Below are 22,077 nucleotides of genomic sequence, written 5' to 3' on the forward strand. Positions count from 1 at the left end.
AAAGCCGGATCCTGACCGGCACCGTCCCTTGTGTCCTCAACTCAGCCCTTCGGGGAGACCACTGCCCTGCGGTGGGTTCGGCGCCTGGAGCCTCCTGGGACCTAACCCTAACCCTAACCCGACACCGAACGGGGACCCTCCACCGACACCTAAGCCGGCCTCGAACCCTAAGCCTGCACTTGAGCCGCCTTGCTGCATGGGCCCTCACTTCAGCCCTCGAGGGAGATCACGAGACCGGAGTCGCTTCGGCCCTGGCGACGTCCCTGGACCGAACCCTAACCCTGGCTAAGGCTCTCTCCCCAAGAGGACCCAATGCCAACGTCGGACAACACCACGCGCCTGGCGTCCGCAAGAGGTGCAGGCTGACTCGGCATGGAACCTGGAAGCTCACCATGGCGAATCTTAGGCCCGGCTGCAGCTGCCGAGAGGATTCCGGAGGCCTCCTCGACCAGGGGCCCAATCACGTGTGTGGCCTTGGCATCCAAAGACGGATCCTGACCGGCACGGTCCCTTGTGCCCTCAACTCAGCCCTTCGGGGAGACCACGGCCCTGCGGTGGGTTCGGCGCCTGGAGCCTCCTGGGACCTAACCCTAACCCTAACCCGACACCGAACGGGGACCCTCCACCGACACCTAAGCCGGCCTCGAACCCTAAGCCTGCACTTGAGCCGCCTTGCTGCATGGGCCCTCACTTCAGCCCTCGAGGGAGATCACGAGACCGGAGTCGCTTCGGCCCTGGCCACGTCCCTGGACCGCACCCTAACCCTGGCTAAGGCTCTCTCCCCAAGAGGACCCAATGCCAACGTCGGACAACACCACGCGCCTGGCGTCCGGAAGAGGTGCAGGCTGACTCGGCATGGAACCTGGAAGCTCACCATGGCGAATCCCAGGCCCGGCTGCAGCTGCCGAGAGGATTCCGGAGGCCTCCTCGACCAGGGGCCCAATCACGTGTGTGGCCTTGGCAGCCAAAGACGGATCCTGACCGGCACGGTCCCTTGTGCCCTCAACTCAGCCCTTCGGGGAGACCACGGCCCTGCTGTGGGTTCGGCGCCTGGAGCCTCCTGGGACCTAACCCTAACCCTAACCCGACACCGAACGGGGACCCTCCACCGACACCTAAGCCGGCCTCGAACCCTAAGCCTGCACTTGAGCCGCCTTGCTGCATGGGCCCTCACTTCAGCCCTCGAGGGAGATCACGAGACCGGAGTCGCTTCGGCCCTGGCGACGTCCCTGGACCGAACCCTAACCCTGGCTAAGGCTCTCTCCCCAAGAGGACCCAATGCCAACGTCGGACAACACCACGCGCCTGGCGTCCGGAAGAGGTGCAGGCTGACTCGGCATGGAACCTGGAAGCTCACCATGGCGAATCCCAGGCCCGGCTGCAGCTGCCGAGAGGATTCCGGAGGCCTCCTCGACCAGGGGCCCAATCACGTGTGTGGCCTTGGCAGCCAAAGACGGATCCTGACCGGCACGGTCCCTTGTGCCCTCAACTCAGCCCTTCGGGGAGACCACGGCCCTGCTGTGGGTTCGGCGCCTGGAGCCTCCTGGGACCTAACCCTAACCCTAAGCGTACCCCGAACCGGGACCCTCCACCGCAACCTAAGCCTGCCTCGAACCCTAACGCTGCAAGTGAGCCGCCTTCGGGCCTGGGCCCTCACTTCAGCCCTCGAGGGAGATCACGAGACCAGAGTCGATTCAGCCCTGGCGACTTCCCTGGACCGAACCCTAACCCTAGCTCAGGCTCCCTCCCCATGGGGACCCAATGCCAACGTCTGACAACACCACGCGCCTGGGGTCCGGAAGCGGTGCAGGCCGACTCGGCATGGAACCTGGAAGCTCACCATGTGGTTTCCCCGCCTGGCTGCAGCTGAGCGAGAGGATTCCGGAGGCCTCCTCGACCGGGGGCCGATCGACGTCTGTGGCCCTGGCGGCCAAAGCCGGATCCTGACCGGCACCGTCCCTTGTGTCCTCAACTCAGCCCTTCGGGGAGACCACTGCCCTGCGGTGGGTTCGGCGCCTGGAGCCTCCTGGGACCCAACCCTAACCCTAACCCGACACCGAACGGGGACCCTCCACCGACACCTAAGCCGGCCTCGAACCCTAAGCCTGCACTTGAGCCGCCTTGCTGCATGGGCCCTCACTTCAGCCCTCGAGGGAGATCACGAGACCGGAGTCGCTTCGGCCCTGGCGACGTCCCTGGACCGAACCCTAACCCTGGCTAAGGCTCTCTCCCCAAGAGGACCCAATGCCAACGTCGGACAACACCACGCGCCTGGCGTCCGGAAGAGGTGCAGGCTGACTCGGCATGGAACCTGGAAGCTCACCATGGCGAATCCCAGGCCCGGCTGCAGCTGCCGAGAGGTTTCCGGAGGCCTCCTCGACCAGGGGCCCAATCACGTGTGTGGCCTTGGCAGCCAAAGACGGATCCTGACCGGCACGGTCCCTTGTGCCCTCAACTCAGCCCTTCGGGGAGACCACGGCCCTGCTGTGGGTTCGGCGCCTGGAGCCTCCTGGGACCTAACCCTCACCCTAACCGTACCCCGAACCGGGACCCTCCACCGCAACCTAGGCCTGCCTCGAACCCTAACCCTGCAAGTGAGCCGCCTTCGGGCATGGGCCCTCACTTCAGCCCTCGAGGGAGATCACGAGACCGGAGTCGATTCAGCCCTCGCAACGTCCCTGGACCGAACCCTAACCCTAGCTCTGGCTCCCTCCCCATGGGGACCCAATGCCAACGTCTGACAACACCACGCGCCTGGGGTCCGCAAGCGGTGCAGGCCGACTCGGCATGGAACCTGGAAGCTCACCATGTGGTTTCCCCGCCTGGCTGCAGCTGAGCGAGAGGATTCCGGAGGCCTCCTCGACCGGGGGCCGATCGACGTCTGTGGCCCTGGCGGCCAAAGCCGGATCCTGACCGGCACCGTCCCTTGTGTCCTCAACTCAGCCCTTCGGGGAGACCACTGCCCTGCGGTGGGTTCGGCGCCTGGAGCCTCCTGGGACCTAACCCTAACCCTAACCCGACCCCCAACGGGGACCCTCCACCGACACCTAAGCCGGCCTCGAACCCTAACCCTGCACTTGAGCCGCCTTGCTGCATGGGCCCTCACTTCAGCCCTCGAGGGAGATCACGAGACCGGAGTCGCTTCGGCCCTGGCGACGTCCCTGGACCGAACCCTAACCCTGGCTAAGGCTCTCTCCCCAAGAGGACCCAATGCCAACGTCGGACAACACCACGCGCCTGGCGTCCGGAAGAGGTGCAGGCTGACTCGGCATGGAACCTGGAAGCTCACCATGGCGAATCCCAGGCCCGGCTGCAGCTGCCGAGAGGATTCCGGAGGCCTCCTCGACCAGGGGCCCAATCACGTGTGTGGCCTTGGCAGCCAAAGACGGATCCTGACCGGCACGGTCCCTTGTGCCCTCAACTCAGCCCTTCGGGGAGACCACGGCCCTGCTGTGGGTTCGGCGCCTGGAGCCTCCTGGGACCTAACCCTAACCCTAAGCGTACCCCGAACCGGGACCCTCCACCGCAACCTAAGCCTGCCTCGAACCCTAACCCTGCAAGTGAGCCGCCTTCGGGCATGGGCCCTCACTTCAGCCCTCGAGGGATATCACGAGACCGGAGTCGATTCAGCCCTGGCGACGTCCCTGGACCAAACCCTAACCCTAGCTCAGGCTCCCTCCCCATGGGGACCCAATGCCAACGTCTGACAACACCACGCGCCTGGGGTCCGGAAGCGGTGCAGGCCGACTCGGCATGGAACCTGGAAGCTCACCATGTGGTTTCCCCGCCTGGCTGCAGCTGAGCGAGAGGATTCCGGAGGCCTCCTCGACCGGGGGCCGATCGACGTCTGTGGCCCTGGCGGCCAAAGCCGGATCCTGACCGGCACCGTCCCTTGTGTCCTCAACTCAGCCCTTCGGGGAGACCACTGCCCTGCGGTGGGTTCGGCGCCTGGAGCCTCCTGGGACCTAACCCTAACCCTAACCCGACACCGAACGGGGACCCTCCACCGACACCTAAGCCGGCCTCGAACCCTAAGCCTGCACTTGAGCCGCCTTGCTGCATGGGCCCTCACTTCAGCCCTCGAGGGAGATCGCGAGACCGGAGTCGCTTCGGCCCTGGCGACGTCCCTGGACCGAACCCTAACCCTAGCTAAGGCTCTCTCCCCAAGAGGACCCAATGCCAACGTCGGACAACACCACGCGCCTGGCGTCCGGAAGAGGTGCCGGCTGACTCGGCATGGAACCTGGAAGCTCACCATGGCGAATCCCAGGCCCGGCTGCAGCTGCCGAGAGGATTCCGGAGGCCTCCTCGACCAGGGGCCCAATCACGTGTGTGGCCTTGGCAGCCAAAGACGGATCCTGACCGGCACGGTCCCTTGTGCCCTCAACTCAGCCCTTCGGGGAGACCGCGGCCCTGCTGTGGGTTCGGCGCCTGGAGCCTCCTGGGACCTAACCCTAACCCTAAGCGTAGCCCGAACCGGGACCCTCCACCGCAACCTAAGCCTGCCTCGAACCCTAACCCTGCAAGTGAGCCGCCTTCGGGCATGGGCCCTCACTTCAGCCCTCGAGGGAGATCACGAGACCGGAGTCGATTCAGCCCTGGCGACGTCCCTGGACCGAACCCTAACCCTAGTTCAGGCTCCCGCCCCATGGGGACCCAATGCCAACGTCTGACAACACCACGCGCCTGGGGTCCGGAAGCGGTGCAGGCCGACTCGGCATGGAACCTGGAAGCTCACCATGTGGTTTCTCCGCCTGGCTGCAGCTGAGCGAGAGGATTCCCGAGGCCTCCTCGAACGGGGGCCGATCGACGTCTGTGGCCCTGGGAGCCAAAGCCGGATCCTGACCGGCACCGTCCCTTGTGTCCTCAACTCAGCCCTTCGGGGAGACCACTGCCCTGCGGTGGGTTCGGCGCCTGGAGCCTCCTGGGACCTAACCCTAACCCTAACCCGACACCGAACGGGGACCCTCCACCGACACCTAAGCCGGCCTCGAACCCTAAGCCTGCACTTGAGCCGCCTTGCTGCATGGGCCCTCACTTCAGCCCTCGAGGGAGATCACGAGACCGGAGTCGCTTCGGCCCTGGCGACGTCCCTGGACCGAACCCTAACCCTAGCTAAGGCTCTCTCCCCAAGAGGACCCAATGCCAACGTCGGACAACACCACGCGCCTAGCGTCCGGAAGAGGTGCAGGCTGACTCGGCATGGAACCTGGAAGCTCACCATGGCGAATCCCAGGCCCGGCTGCAGCTGCCGAGAGGATTCCGGAGGCCTCCTCGACCAGGGGCCCAATCACGTGTGTGGCCTTGGCAGCCAAAGACGGATCCTGACCGGCACGGTCCCTTGTGCCCTCAACTCAGCCCTTCGGGGAGACCACGGCCCTGCTGTGGGTTCGGCGCCTGGAGCCTCCTGGGACCTAACCCTAACCCTAAGCGTACCCCGAACCGGGACCCTCCACCGCAACCTAAGCCTGCCTCGAACCCTAACCCTGCAAGTGAGCCGCCTTCGGGCATGGGCCCTCACTTCAGCCCTCGAGGGAGATCACGAGACCGGAGTCGATTCAGCCCTGGCGACGTCCCTGGACCGAACCCTAACCCTAGCTCAGGCTCCCTCCCCATGGGGACCCAATGCCAACGTCTGACAACACCACGCGCCTGGGGTCCGCAAGCGGTGCAGGCCGACTCGGCATGGAACCTGGAAGCTCACCATGTGGTTTCCCCGCCTGCCTGCAGCTGAGCGAGAGGATTCCGGAGGCCTCCTCGACCGGGGGCCGATCGACGTCTGTGGCCCTAGCGGCCAAAGCCGGATCCTGACCGGCACCGTCCCTTGTGTCCTCAACTCAGCCCTTCGGGGAGACCACTGCCCTGCGGTGGGTTCGGCGCCTGGAGCCTCCTGGGACCTAACCCTAACCCTAACCCGACACCGAACGGGGACCCTCCACCGACACCTAAGCCGGCCTCGAACCCTAAGCCTGCACTTGAGCCGCCTTGCTACATGGGCCCTCACTTCAGCCCACGAGGGAGATCGCGAGACCGAGGTCGCTTCGGCCCTGGCGACGTCCCTGGACCGAACCCTAACCCTGGCTAAGGCTCTCTCCCCAAGAGGACCCAATGCCAACGTCGGACAACACCACGCGCCTGGCGTCCGGAAGAGGTGCCGGCTGACTCGGCCTGGAACCTGGAAGCTCACCATGGCGAATCCCAGGCCCGGCTGCAGCTGCCGAGAGGATTCCGGAGGCCTCCTCGACCAGGGGCCCAATCACGTGTGTGGCCTTGGCAGCCAAAGACGGATCCTGACCGGCACGGTCCCTTGTGCCCTCAACTCAGCCCTTCGGGGAGACCACGGCCCTGCTGTGGGTTCGGCGCCTGGAGCCTCCTGGGACCTAACCCTAACCCTAACCCGACACCGAACGGGGACCCTCCACCGACACCTAAGCCGGCCTCGAACCCTAAGCCTGCACTTGAGCCGCCTTGCTGCATGGGCCCTCACTTCAGCCCTCGAGGGAGATCACGAGACCGGAGTCGCTTCGGCCCTGGCGACGTCCCTGGACCGAACCCTAACCCTGGCTAAGGCTCTCTCCCCAAGAGGACCCAATGCCAACGTCGGACAACACCACGCGCCTGGCGTCCGGAAGAGGTGCAGGCTGACTCGGCATGGAACCTGGAAGCTCACCATGGCGAATCCCAGGCCCGGCTGCAGCTGCCGAGAGGATTCCGGAGGCCTCCTCGACCAGGGGCCCAATCACGTGTGTGGCCTTGGCAGCCAAAGACGGATCCTGACCGGCACGGTCCCTTGTGCCCTCAACTCAGCCCTTCGGGGAGACCACGGCCCTGCTGTGGGTTCGGCGCCTGGAGCCTCCTGGGACCTAACCCTCACCCTAACCGTACCCCGAACCGGGACCCTCCACCGCAACCTAGGCCTGCCTCGAACCCTAACCCTGCAAGTGAGCCGCCTTCGTGCATGGGCCCTCACTTCAGCCCTCGAGGGAGATCACGAGACCGGAGTCGATTCAGCCCTGGCGACGTCCCTGGACCGAACCCTAACCCTAGCTCAGGCTCCCTCCCCATGGGGACCCAATGCCAACGTCTGACAACACCACGCGCCTGGGGTCCACAAGCGGTGCAGGCCGACTCGGCATGGAACCTGGAAGCTCACCATGTGGTTTCCCCGCCTGGCTGCAGCTGAGCGAGAGGATTCCGGAGGCCTCCTCGACCGGGGGCCGATCGACGTCTGTGGCCCTGGCGGCCAAAGCCGGATCCTGACCGGCACCGTCCCTTGTGTCCTCAACTCAGCCCTTCGGGGAGACCACTGCCCTGCGGTGGGTTCGGCGCCTGGAGCCTCCTGGGACCTAACCCTAACCCTAACCCGACACCGAACGGGGACCCTCCACCGACACCTAAGCCGGCCTCGAACCCTAAGCCTGCACTTGAGCCGCCTTGCTGCATGGGCCCTCACTTCAGCCCTCGAGGGAGATCACGAGTCCGGAGTCGCTTCGGCCCTGGCGACGTCCCTGGACCGAACCCTAACCCTGGCTAAGGCTCTCTCCCCAAGAGGACCCAATGCCAACGTCGGACAACACCACGCGCCTGGCGTCCGGAAGAGGTGCAGGCTGACTCGGCATGGAACCTGGAAGCTCACCATGGCGAATCCCAGGCCCGGCTGCAGCTGCCGAGAGGATTCCGGAGGCCTCCTCGACCAGGGGCCCAATCACGTGTGTGGCCTTGGCAGCCAAAGACGGATCCTGACCGGCACGGTCCCTTGTGCCCTCAACTCAGCCCTTCGGGGAGACCACGGCCCTGCTGTGGGTTCGGCGCCTGGAGCCTCCTGGGACCTAACCCTCACCCTAACCGTACCCCGAACCGGGACCCTCCACCGCAACCTAGGCCTGCCTCGAACCCTAACCCTGCAAGTGAGCCGCCTTCGGGCATGGGCCCTCACTTCAGCCCTCGAGGGAGATCACGAGACCGGAGTCGATTCAGCCCTGGCGACGTCCCTGGACCGAACCCTAACCCTAGCTCAGGCTCCCTCCCCATGGGGACCCAATGCCAACGTCTGACAACACCACGCGCCTGGGGTCCGGAAGCGGTGCAGGCCGACTCGGCATGGAACCTGGAAGCTCACCACGTGGTTTCCCCGCCTGGCTGCAGCTGAGCGAGAGGATTCCGGAGGCCTCCTCGACCGGGGGCCGATCGACGTCTGTGGCCCTGGCGGCCAAAGCCGGATCCTGACCGGCACCGTCCCTTGTGTCCTCAACTCAGCCCTTCGGGGAGACCACTGCCCTGCGGTGGGTTCGGCGCCTGGAGCCTCCTGGGACCTAACCCTAACCCTAACCCGACACCGAACGGGGACCCTCCACCGACACCTAAGCCGGCCTCGAACCCTAAGCCTGCACTTGAGCCGCCTTGCTGCATGGGCCCTCACTTCAGCCCTCGAGGGAGATCACGAGACCGGAGTCGCTTCGGCCCTGGCGACGTCCCTGGACCGAACCCTAACCCTGGCTAAGGCTCTCTCCCCAAGAGGACCCAATGCCAACGTCGGACAACACCACGCGCCTGGCGTCCGGAAGAGGTGCAGGCTGACTCGGCATGGAACCTGGAAGCTCACCATGGCGAATCCCAGGCCCGGCTGCAGCTGCCGAGAGGATTCCGGAGGCCTCGTCGACCAGGGGCCCAATCACGTGTGTGGCCTTGGCAGCCAAAGACGGATCCTGACCGGCACGGTCCCTTGTGCCCTCAACCCAGCCCTTCGGGGAGACCACGGCCCTGCTGTGGGTTCGGCGCCTGGAGCCTCCTGGGACCTAACCCTCACCCTAACCGTACCCCGAACCGGGACCCTCCACCGCAACCTAGGCCTGCCTCGAACCCTAACCCTGCAAGTGAGCCGCCTTCGGGCATGGGCCCTCACTTCAGCCCTCGAGGGAGATCACGAGACCGGAGTCGATTCAGCCCTGGCGACGTCCCTGGACCGAACCCTAACCCTAGCTCAGGCTCCCTCCCCATGGGGACCCAATGCCAACGTCTGACAACACCACGCGCCTGGGGTCCGCAAGCGGTGCAGGCCGACTCGGCAGGGAACCTGGAAGCTCACCATGTGGTTTCCCCGCCTGGCTGCAGCTGAGCGAGAGGATTCCGGAGGCCTCCTCGACCGGGGGCCGATCGACGTCTGTGGCCCTGGCGGCCAAAGCCGGATCCTGACCGGCACCGTCCCTTGTGTCCTCAACTCAGCCCTTCGGGGAGACCACTGCCCTGCGGTGGGTTCGGCGCCTGGAGCCTCCTGGGACCTAACCCTAACCCTAACCCGACACCGAACGGGGACCCTCCACCGACACCTAAGCCGGCCTCGAACCCTAAGCCTGCACTTGAGCCGCCTTGCTGCATGGGCCCTCACTTCAGCCCTCGAGGGAGATCACGAGACCGGAGTCGCTTCGGCCCTGGCGACGTCCCTGGACCGAACCCTAACCCTGGCTAAGGCTCTCTCCCCAAGAGGACCCAATGCCAACGTCGGACAACACCACGCGCCTGGCGTCCGGAAGAGGTGCAGGCTGACTCGGCATGGAACCTGGAAGCTCACCATGGCGAATCCCAGGCCCGGCTGCAGCTGCCGAGAGGATTCCGGAGGCCTCGTCGACCAGGGGCCCAATCACGTGTGTGGCCTTGGCAGCCAAAGACGGATCCTGACCGGCACGGTCCCTTGTGCCCTCAACCCAGCCCTTCGGGGAGACCACGGCCCTGCTGTGGGTTCGGCGCCTGGAGCCTCCTGGGACCTAACCCTCACCCTAACCGTACCCCGAACCGGGACCCTCCACCGCAACCTAGGCCTGCCTCGAACCCTAACCCTGCAAGTGAGCCGCCTTCGGGCATGGGCCCTCACTTCAGCCCTCGAGGGAGATCACGAGACCGGAGTCGATTCAGCCCTGGCGACGTCCCTGGACCGAACCCTAACCCTAGCTCAGGCTCCCTCCCCATGGGGACCCAATGCCAACGTCTGACAACACCACGCGCCTGGGGTCCGCAAGCGGTGCAGGCCGACTCGGCATAGAACCTGGAAGCTCACCATGTGGTTTCCCCGCCTGGCTGCAGCTGAGCGAGAGGATTCCGGAGGCCTCCTCGACCGGGGGCCGATCGACGTCTGTGGCCCTGGCGGCCAAAGCCGGATCCTGACCGGCACCGTCCCTTGTGTCCTCAACTCAGCCCTTCGGGGAGACCACTGCCCTGCGGTGGGTTCGGCGCCTGGAGCCTCCTGGGACCTAACCCTAACCCTAACCCGACACCGAACGGGGACCCTCCACCGACACCTAAGCCGGCCTCGAACCCTAAGCCTGCACTTGAGCCGCCTTGCTGCATGGGCCCTCACTTCAGCCCTCGAGGGAGATCACGAGACCGGAGTCGCTTCGGCCCTGGCGACGTCCCTGGACCGCACCCTAACCCTGGCTAAGGCTCTCTCCCCAAGAGGACCCAATGCCAACGTCGGACAACACCACGCGCCTGGCGTCCGGAAGAGGTGCAGGCTGACTCGGCATGGAACCTGGAAGCTCACCATGGCGAATCCCAGGCCCGGCTGCAGCTGCCGAGAGGATTCCGGAGGCCTCCTCGACCAGGGGCCCAATCACGTGTGTGGCCTTGGCAGCCAAAGACGGATCCTGACCGGCACGGTCCCTTGTGCCCTCAACTCAGCCCTTCGGGGAGACCACGGCCCTGCTGTGGGTTCGGCGCCTGGAGCCTCCTGGGACCTAACCCTCACCCTAACCGTACCCCGAACCGGGACCCTCCACCGCAACCTAGGCCTGCCTCGAACCCTAACCCTGCAAGTGAGCCGCCTTCGGGCATGGGCCCTCACTTCAGCCCTCGAGGGAGATCACGAGACCGGAGTCGATTCAGCCCTGGCGACGTCCCTGGACCGAACCCTAACCCTAGCTCAGGCTCCCTCCCCATGGGGACCCAATGCCAACGTCTGACAACACCACGCGCCTGGGGTCCGGAAGCGGTGCAGGCCGACTCGGCATGGAACCTGGAAGCTCACCACGTGGTTTCCCCGCCTGGCTGCAGCTGAGCGAGAGGATTCCGGAGGCCTCCTCGACCGGGGGCCGATCGACGTCTGTGGCCCTGGCGGCCAAAGCCGGATCCTGACCGGCACCGTCCCTTGTGTCCTCAACTCAGCCCTTCGGGGAGACCACTGCCCTGCGGTGGGTTCGGCGCCTGGAGCCTCCTGGGACCTAACCCTAACCCTAACCCGACACCGAACGGGGACCCTCCACCGACACCTAAGCCGGCCTCGAACCCTAAGCCTGCACTTGAGCCGCCTTGCTGCATGGGCCCTCACTTCAGCCCTCGAGGGAGATCACGAGACCGGAGTCGCTTCGGCCCTGGCGACGTCCCTGGACCGCACCCTAACCCTGGCTAAGGCTCTCTCCCCAAGAGGACCCAATGCCAACGTCGGACAACACCACGCGCCTGGCGTCCGGAAGAGGTGCAGGCTGACTCGGCATGGAACCTGGAAGCTCACCATGGCGAATCCCAGGCCCGGCTGCAGCTGCCGAGAGGATTCCGGAGGCCTCGTCGACCAGGGGCCCAATCACGTGTGTGGCCTTGGCAGCCAAAGACGGATTCTGACCGGCACGGTCCCTTGTGCCCTCAACTCAGCCCTTCGGGGAGACCACGGCCCTGCTGTGGGTTCGGCGCCTGGAGCCTCCTGGGACCTAACCCTCACCCTAACCGTACCCCGAACCGGGACCCTCCACCGCAACCTAGGCCTGCCTCGAACCCTAACCCTGCAAGTGAGCCGCCTTCGGGCATGGGCCCTCACTTCAGCCCTCGAGGGAGATCACGAGACCGGAGTCGATTCAGCCCTGGCGACGTCCCTGGACCGAACCCTAACCCTAGCTCAGGCTCCCTCCCCATGGGGACCCAATGCCAACGTCTGACAACACCACGCGCCTGGGGTCCGGAAGCGGTGCAGGCCGACTCGGCATGGAACCTGGAAGCTCACCACGTGGTTTCCCCGCCTGGCTGCAGCTGAGCGAGAGGATTCCGGAGGCCTCCTCGACCGGGGGCCGATCGACGTCTGTGGCCCTGGCGGCCAAAGCCGGATCCTGACCGGCACCGTCCCTTGTGTCCTCAACTCAGCCCTTCGGGGAGACCACTGCCCTGCGGTGGGTTCGGCGCCTGGAGCCTCCTGGGACCTAACCCTAACCCTAACCCGACACCGAACGGGGACCCTCCACCGACACCTAAGCCGGCCTCGAACCCTAAGCCTGCACTTGAGCCGCCTTGCTGCATGGGCCCTCACTTCAGCCCTCGAGGGAGATCACGAGACCGGAGTCGCTTCGGCCCTGGCGACGTCCCTGGACCGCACCCTAACCCTGGCTAAGGCTCTCTCCCCAAGAGGACCCAATGCCAACGTCGGACAACACCACGCGCCTGGCGTCCGGAAGAGGTGCAGGCTGACTCGGCATGGAACCTGGAAGCTCACCATGGCGAATCCCAGGCCCGGCTGCAGCTGCCGAGAGGATTCCGGAGGCCTCCTCGACCAGGGGCCCAATCACGTGTGTGGCCTTGGCAGCCAAAGACGGATCCTGACCGGCACGGTCCCTTGTGCCCTCAACTCAGCCCTTCGGGGAGACCACGGCCCTGCTGTGGGTTCGGCGCCTGGAGCCTCCTGGGACCTAACCCTCACCCTAACCGTACCCCGAACCGGGACCCTCCACCGCAACCTAGGCCTGCCTCGAACCCTAACCCTGCAAGTGAGCCGCCTTCGGGCATGGGCCCTCACTTCAGCCCTCGAGGGAGATCACGAGACCGGAGTCGATTCAGCCCTGGCGACGTCCCTGGACCGAACCCTAACCCTAGCTCAGGCTCCCTCCCCATGGGGACCCAATGCCAACGTCTGACAACACCACGCGCCTGGGGTCCGGAAGCGGTGCAGGCCGACTCGGCATGGAACCTGGAAGCTCACCACGTGGTTTCCCCGCCTGGCTGCAGCTGAGCGAGAGGATTCCGGAGGCCTCCTCGACCGGGGGCCGATCGACGTCTGTGGCCCTGGCGGCCAAAGCCGGATCCTGACCGGCACCGTCCCTTGTGTCCTCAACTCAGCCCTTCGGGGAGACCACTGCCCTGCGGTGGGTTCGGCGCCTGGAGCCTCCTGGGACCTAACCCTAACCCTAACCCGACACCGAACGGGGACCCTCCACCGACACCTAAGCCGGCCTCGAACCCTAAGCCTGCACTTGAGCCGCCTTGCTGCATGGGCCCTCACTTCAGCCCTCGAGGGAGATCACGAGACCGGAGTCGCTTCGGCCCTGGCGACGTCCCTGGACCGCACCCTAACCCTGGCTAAGGCTCTCTCCCCAAGAGGACCCAATGCCAACGTCGGACAACACCACGCGCCTGGCGTCCGGAAGAGGTGCAGGCTGACTCGGCATGGAACCTGGAAGCTCACCATGGCGAATCCCAGGCCCGGCTGCAGCTGCCGAGAGGATTCCGGAGGCCTCCTCGACCAGGGGCCCAATCACGTGTGTGGCCTTGGCAGCCAAAGACGGATCCTGACCGGCACGGTCCCTTGTGCCCTCAACTCAGCCCTTCGGGGAGACCACGGCCCTGCTGTGGGTTCGGCGCCTGGAGCCTCCTGGGACCTAACCCTCACCCTAACCGTACCCCGAACCGGGACCCTCCACCGCAACCTAGGCCTGCCTCGAACCCTAACCCTGCAAGTGAGCCGCCTTCGGGCATGGGCCCTCACTTCAGCCCTCGAGGGAGATCACGAGACCGGAGTCGATTCAGCCCTGGCGACGTCCCTGGACCGAACCCTAACCCTAGCTCAGGCTCCCTCCCCATGGGGACCCAATGCCAACGTCTGACAACACCACGCGCCTGGGGTCCGGAAGCGGTGCAGGCCGACTCGGCATGGAACCTGGAAGCTCACCACGTGGTTTCCCCGCCTGGCTGCAGCTGAGCGAGAGGATTCCGGAGGCCTCCTCGACCGGGGGCCGATCGACGTCTGTGGCCCTGGCGGCCAAAGCCGGATCCTGACCGGCACCGTCCCTTGTGTCCTCAACTCAGCCCTTCGGGGAGACCACTGCCCTGCGGTGGGTTCGGCGCCTGGAGCCTCCTGGGACCTAACCCTAACCCTAACCCGACACCGAACGGGGACCCTCCACCGACACCTAAGCCGGCCTCGAACCCTAAGCCTGCACTTGAGCCGCCTTGCTGCATGGGCCCTCACTTCAGCCCTCGAGGGAGATCACGAGACCGGAGTCGCTTCGGCCCTGGCGACGTCCCTGGACCGCACCCTAACCCTGGCTAAGGCTCTCTCCCCAAGAGGACCCAATGCCAACGTCGGACAACACCACGCGCCTGGCGTCCGGAAGAGGTGCAGGCTGACTCGGCATGGAACCTGGAAGCTCACCATGGCGAATCCCAGGCCCGGCTGCAGCTGCCGAGAGGATTCCGGAGGCCTCGTCGACCAGGGGCCCAATCACGTGTGTGGCCTTGGCAGCCAAAGACGGATCCTGACCGGCACGGTCCCTTGTGCCCTCAACTCAGCCCTTCGGGGAGACCACGGCCCTGCTGTGGGTTCGGCGCCTGGAGCCTCCTGGGACCTAACCCTCACCCTAACCGTACCCCGAACCGGGACCCTCCACCGCAACCTAGGCCTGCCTCGAACCCTAACCCTGCAAGTGAGCCGCCTTCGGGCATGGGCCCTCACTTCAGCCCTCGAGGGAGATCACGAGACCGGAGTCGATTCAGCCCTGGCGACGTCCCTGGACCGAACCCTAACCCTAGCTCAGGCTCCCTCCCCATGGGGACCCAATGCCAACGTCTGACAACACCACGCGCCTGGGGTCCGGAAGCGGTGCAGGCCGACTCGGCATGGAACCTGGAAGCTCACCACGTGGTTTCCCCGCCTGGCTGCAGCTGAGCGAGAGGATTCCGGAGGCCTCCTCGACCGGGGGCCGATCGACGTCTGTGGCCCTGGCGGCCAAAGCCGGATCCTGACCGGCACCGTCCCTTGTGTCCTCAACTCAGCCCTTCGGGGAGACCACTGCCCTGCGGTGGGTTCGGCGCCTGGAGCCTCCTGGGACCTAACCCTAACCCTAACCCGACACCGAACGGGGACCCTCCACCGACACCTAAGCCGGCCTCGAACCCTAAGCCTGCACTTGAGCCGCCTTGCTGCATGGGCCCTCACTTCAGCCCTCGAGGGAGATCACGAGACCGGAGTCGCTTCGGCCCTGGCGACGTCCCTGGACCGCACCCTAACCCTGGCTAAGGCTCTCTCCCCAAGAGGACCCAATGCCAACGTCGGACAACACCACGCGCCTGGCGTCCGGAAGAGGTGCAGGCTGACTCGGCATGGAACCTGGAAGCTCACCATGGCGAATCCCAGGCCCGGCTGCAGCTGCCGAGAGGATTCCGGAGGCCTCCTCGACCAGGGGCCCAATCACGTGTGTGGCCTTGGCAGCCAAAGACGGATCCTGACCGGCACGGTCCCTTGTGCCCTCAACTCAGCCCTTCGGGGAGACCACGGCCCTGCTGTGGGTTCGGCGCCTGGAGCCTCCTGGGACCTAACCCTCACCCTAACCGTACCCCGAACCGGGACCCTCCACCGCAACCTAGGCCTGCCTCGAACCCTAACCCTGCAAGTGAGCCGCCTTCGGGCATGGGCCCTCACTTCAGCCCTCGAGGGAGATCACGAGACCGGAGTCGATTCAGCCCTGGCGACGTCCCTGGACCGAACCCTAACCCTAGCTCAGGCTCCCTCCCCATGGGGACCCAATGCCAACGTCTGACAACACCACGCGCCTGGGGTCCGGAAGCGGTGCAGGCCGACTCGGCATGGAACCTGGAAGCTCACCACGTGGTTTCCCCGCCTGGCTGCAGCTGAGCGAGAGGATTCCGGAGGCCTCCTCGACCGGGGGCCGATCGACGTCTGTGGCCCTGGCGGCCAAAGCCGGATCCTGACCGGCACCGTCCCTTGTGTCCTCAACTCAGCCCTTCGGGGAGACCACTGCCCTGCGGTGGGTTCGGCGCCTGGAGCCTCCTGGGACCTAACCCTAACCCTAACCCGACACCGAACGGGGACCCTCCACCGACACCTAAGCCGGCCTCGAACCCTAAGCCTGCACTTGAGCCGCCTTGCTGCATGGGCCCTCACTTCAGCCCTCGAGGGAGATCACGAGACCGGAGTCGCTTCGGCCCTGGCGACGTCCCTGGACCGCACCCTAACCCTGGCTAAGGCTCTCTCCCCAAGAGGACCCAATGCCAACGTCGGACAACACCACGCGCCTGGCGTCCGGAAGAGGTGCAGGCTGACTCGGCATGGAACCTGGAAGCTCACCATGGCGAATCCCAGGCCCGGCTGCAGCTGCCGAGAGGATTCCGGAGGCCTCCTCGACCAGGGGCCCAATCACGTGTGTGGCCTTGGCAGCCAAAGACGGATCCTGACCGGCACGGTCCCTTGTGCCCTCAACTCAGCCCTTCGGGGAGACCACGGCCCTGCTGTGGGTTCGGCGCCTGGAGCCTCCTGGGACCTAACCCTCACCCTAACCGTACCCCGAACCGGGACCCTCCACCGCAACCTAGGCCTGCCTCGAACCCTAACACTGCAAGTGAGCCGCCTTCGGGCATGGGCCCTCACTTCAGCCCTCGAGGGAGATCACGAGACCGGAGTCGATTCAGCCCTGGCGACGTCCCTGGACCGAACCCTAACCCTAGCTCAGGCTCCCTCCCCATGGGGACCCAATGCCAACGTCTGACAACACCACGCGCCTGGGGTCCGGAAGCGGTGCAGGCCGACTCGGCATGGAACCTGGAAGCTCACCACGTGGTTTCCCCGCCTGGCTGCAGCTGAGCGAGAGGATTCCGGAGGCCTCCTCGACCGGGGGCCGATCGACGTCTGTGGCCCTGGCGGCCAAAGCCGGATCCTGACCGGCACCGTCCCTTGTGTCCTCAACTCAGCCCTTCGGGGAGACCACTGCCCTGCGGTGGGTTCGGCGCCTGGAGCCTCCTGGGACCTAACCCTAACCCTAACCCGACACCGAACGGGGACCCTCCACCGACACCTAAGCCGGCCTCGAACCCTAAGCCTGCACTTGAGCCGCCTTGCTGCATGGGCCCTCACTTCAGCCCTCGAGGGAGATCACGAGACCGGAGTCGCTTCGGCCCTGGCGACGTCCCTGGACCGCACCCTAACCCTGGCTAAGGCTCTCTCCCCAAGAGGACCCAATGCCAACGTCGGACAACACCACGCGCCTGGCGTCCGGAAGAGGTGCAGGCTGACTCGGCATGGAACCTGGAAGCTCACCATGGCGAATCCCAGGCCCGGCTGCAGCTGCCGAGAGGATTCCGGAGGCCTCCTCGACCAGGGGCCCAATCACGTGTGTGGCCTTGGCAGCCAAAGACGGATCCTGACCGGCACGGTCCCTTGTGCCCTCAACTCAGCCCTTCGGGGAGACCACGGCCCTGCTGTGGGTTCGGCGCCTGGAGCCTCCTGGGACCTAACCCTCACCCTAACCGTACCCCGAACCGGGACCCTCCACCGCAACCTAGGCCTGCCTCGAACCCTAACCCTGCAAGTGAGCCGCCTTCGGGCATGGGCCCTCACTTCAGCCCTCGAGGGAGATCACGAGACCGGAGTCGATTCAGCCCTGGCGACGTCCCTGGACCGAACCCTAACCCTAGCTCAGGCTCCCTCCCCATGGGGACCCAATGCCAACGTCTGACAACACCACGCGCCTGGGGTCCGGAAGCGGTGCAGGCCGACTCGGCATGGAACCTGGAAGCTCACCACGTGGTTTCCCCGCCTGGCTGCAGCTGAGCGAGAGGATTCCGGAGGCCTCCTCGACCGGGGGCCGATCGACGTCTGTGGCCCTGGCGGCCAAAGCCGGATCCTGACCGGCACCGTCCCTTGTGTCCTCAACTCAGCCCTTCGGGGAGACCACTGCCCTGCGGTGGGTTCGGCGCCTGGAGCCTCCTGGGACCTAACCCTAACCCTAACCCGACACCGAACGGGGACCCTCCACCGACACCTAAGCCGGCCTCGAACCCTAAGCCTGCACTTGAGCCGCCTTGCTGCATGGGCCCTCACTTCAGCCCTCGAGGGAGATCACGAGACCGGAGTCGCTTCGGCCCTGGCGACGTCCCTGGACCGCACCCTAACCCTGGCTAAGGCTCTCTCCCCAAGAGGACCCAATGCCAACGTCGGACAACACCACGCGCCTGGCGTCCGGAAGAGGTGCAGGCTGACTCGGCATGGAACCTGGAAGCTCACCATGGCGAATCCCAGGCCCGGCTGCAGCTGCCGAGAGGATTCCGGAGGCCTCGTCGACCAGGGGCCCAATCACGTGTGTGGCCTTGGCAGCCAAAGACGGATCCTGACCGGCACGGTCCCTTGTGCCCTCAACTCAGCCCTTCGGGGAGACCACGGCCCTGCTGTGGGTTCGGCGCCTGGAGCCTCCTGGGACCTAACCCTCACCCTAACCGTACCCCGAACCGGGACCCTCCACCGCAACCTAGGCCTGCCTCGAACCCTAACCCTGCAAGTGAGCCGCCTTCGGGCATGGGCCCTCACTTCAGCCCTCGAGGGAGATCACGAGACCGGAGTCGATTCAGCCCTGGCGACGTCCCTGGACCGAACCCTAACCCTAGCTCAGGCTCCCTCCCCATGGGGACCCAATGCCAACGTCTGACAACACCACGCGCCTGGGGTCCGGAAGCGGTGCAGGCCGACTCGGCATGGAACCTGGAAGCTCACCACGTGGTTTCCCCGCCTGGCTGCAGCTGAGCGAGAGGATTCCGGAGGCCTCCTCGACCGGGGGCCGATCGACGTCTGTGGCCCTGGCGGCCAAAGCCGGATCCTGACCGGCACCGTCCCTTGTGTCCTCAACTCAGCCCTTCGGGGAGACCACTGCCCTGCGGTGGGTTCGGCGCCTGGAGCCTCCTGGGACCTAACCCTAACCCTAACCCGACACCGAACGGGGACCCTCCACCGACACCTAAGCCGGCCTCGAACCCTAAGCCTGCACTTGAGCCGCCTTGCTGCATGGGCCCTCACTTCAGCCCTCGAGGGAGATCACGAGACCGGAGTCGCTTCGGCCCTGGCGACGTCCCTGGACCGCACCCTAACCCTGGCTAAGGCTCTCTCCCCAAGAGGACCCAATGCCCACGTCGGACAACACCACGCGCCTGGCGTCCGGAAGAGGTGCAGGCTGACTCGGCATGGAACCTGGAAGCTCACCATGGCGAATCCCAGGCCCGGCTGCAGCTGCCGAGAGGATTCCGGAGGCCTCCTCGACCAGGGGCCCAATCACGTGTGTGGCCTTGGCAGCCAAAGACGGATCCTGACCGGCACGGTCCCTTGTGCCCTCAACTCAGCCCTTCGGGGAGACCACGGCCCTGCTGTGGGTTCGGCGCCTGGAGCCTCCTGGGACCTAACCCTCACCCTAACCGTACCCCGAACCGGGACCCTCCACCGCAACCTAGGCCTGCCTCGAACCCTAACCCTGCAAGTGAGCCGCCTTCGGGCATGGGCCCTCACTTCAGCCCTCGAGGGAGATCACGAGACCGGAGTCGATTCAGCCCTGGCGACGTCCCTGGACCGAACCCTAACCCTAGCTCAGGCTCCCTCCCCATGGGGACCCAATGCCAACGTCTGACAACACCACGCGCCTGGGGTCCGGAAGCGGTGCAGGCCGACTCGGCATGGAACCTGGAAGCTCACCATGTGGTTTCCCCGCCTGGCTGCAGCTGAGCGAGAGGATTCCGGAGGCCTCCTCGACCGGGGGCCGATCGACGTCTGTGGCCCTGGCGGCCAAAGCCGGATCCTGACCGGCACCGTCCCTTGTGTCCTCAACTCAGCCCTTCGGGGAGACCACTGCCCTGCGGTGGGTTCGGCGCCTGGAGCCTCCTGGGACCTAACCCTAACCCTAACCCGACACCGAACGGGGACCCTCCACCGACACCTAAGCCGGCCTCGAACCCTAAGCCTGCACTTGAGCCGCCTTGCTGCATGGGCCCTCACTTCAGCCCTCGAGGGAGATCACGAGACCGGAGTCGCTTCGGCCCTGGCGACGTCCCTGGACCGCACCCTAACCCTGGCTAAGGCTCTCTCCCCAAGAGGACCCAATGCCAACGTCGGACAACACCACGCGCCTGGCGTCCGGAAGAGGTGCAGGCTGACTCGGCATGGAACCTGGAAGCTCACCATGGCGAATCCCAGGCCCGGCTGCAGCTGCCGAGAGGATTCCGGAGGCCTCGTCGACCAGGGGCCCAATCACGTGTGTGGCCTTGGCAGCCAAAGACGGATCCTGACCGGCACGGTCCCTTGTGCCCTCAACTCAGCCCTTCGGGGAGACCACGGCCCTGCTGTGGGTTCGGCGCCTGGAGCCTCCTGGGACCTAACCCTCACCCTAACCGTACCCCGAACCGGGACCCTCCACCGCAACCTAGGCCTGCCTCGAACCCTAACCCTGCAAGTGAGCCGCCTTCGGGCATGGGCCCTCACTTCAGCCCTCGAGGGAGATCACGAGACCGGAGTCGATTCAGCCCTGGCGACGTCCCTGGACCGAACCCTAACCCTAGCTCAGGCTCCCTCCCCATGGGGACCCAATGCCAACGTCTGACAACACCACGCGCCTGGGGTCCGGAAGCGGTGCAGGCCGACTCGGCATGGAACCTGGAAGCTCACCACGTGGTTTCCCCGCCTGGCTGCAGCTGAGCGAGAGGATTCCGGAGGCCTCCTCGACCGGGGGCCGATCGACGTCTGTGGCCCTGGCGGCCAAAGCCGGATCCTGACCGGCACCGTCCCTTGTGTCCTCAACTCAGCCCTTCGGGGAGACCACTGCCCTGCGGTGGGTTCGGCGCCTGGAGCCTCCTGGGACCTAACCCTAACCCTAACCCGACACCGAACGGGGACCCTCCACCGACACCTAAGCCGGCCTCGAACCCTAAGCCTGCACTTGAGCCGCCTTGCTGCATGGGCCCTCACTTCAGCCCTCGAGGGAGATCACGAGACCGGAGTCGCTTCGGCCCTGGCGACGTCCCTGGACCGCACCCTAACCCTGGCTAAGGCTCTCTCCCCAAGAGGACCCAATGCCAACGTCGGACAACACCACGCGCCTGGCGTCCGGAAGAGGTGCAGGCTGACTCGGCATGGAACCTGGAAGCTCACCATGGCGAATCCCAGGCCCGGCTGCAGCTGCCGAGAGGATTCCGGAGGCCTCGTCGACCAGGGGCCCAATCACGTGTGTGGCCTTGGCAGCCAAAGACGGATCCTGACCGGCACGGTCCCTTGTGCCCTCAACTCAGCCCTTCGGGGAGACCACGGCCCTGCTGTGGGTTCGGCGCCTGGAGCCTCCTGGGACCTAACCCTCACCCTAACCGTACCCCGAACCGGGACCCTCCACCGCAACCTAGGCCTGCCTCGAACCCTAACCCTGCAAGTGAGCCGCCTTCGGGCATGGGCCCTCACTTCAGCCCTCGAGGGAGATCACGAGACCGGAGTCGATTCAGCCCTGGCGACGTCCCTGGACCGAACCCTAACCCTAGCTCAGGCTCCCTCCCCATGGGGACCCAATGCCAACGTCTGACAACACCACGCGCCTGGGGTCCGGAAGCGGTGCAGGCCGACTCGGCATGGAACCTGGAAGCTCACCACGTGGTTTCCCCGCCTGGCTGCAGCTGAGCGAGAGGATTCCGGAGGCCTCCTCGACCGGGGGCCGATCGACGTCTGTGGCCCTGGCGGCCAAAGCCGGATCCTGACCGGCACCGTCCCTTGTGTCCTCAACTCAGCCCTTCGGGGAGACCACTGCCCTGCGGTGGGTTCGGCGCCTGGAGCCTCCTGGGACCTAACCCTAACCCTAACCCGACACCGAACGGGGACCCTCCACCGACACCTAAGCCGGCCTCGAACCCTAAGCCTGCACTTGAGCCGCCTTGCTGCATGGGCCCTCACTTCAGCCCTCGAGGGAGATCACGAGACCGGAGTCGCTTCGGCCCTGGCGACGTCCCTGGACCGCACCCTAACCCTGGCTAAGGCTCTCTCCCCAAGAGGACCCAATGCCAACGTCGGACAACACCACGCGCCTG

Source organism: Panthera onca, chromosome X (genome assembly GCF_046562875.1).
Source record: "Panthera onca isolate mPanOnc1 chromosome X, mPanOnc1 haplotype 2, whole genome shotgun sequence".
In the NCBI taxonomy this organism is placed as follows: Eukaryota; Metazoa; Chordata; class Mammalia; order Carnivora; family Felidae; genus Panthera; species Panthera onca.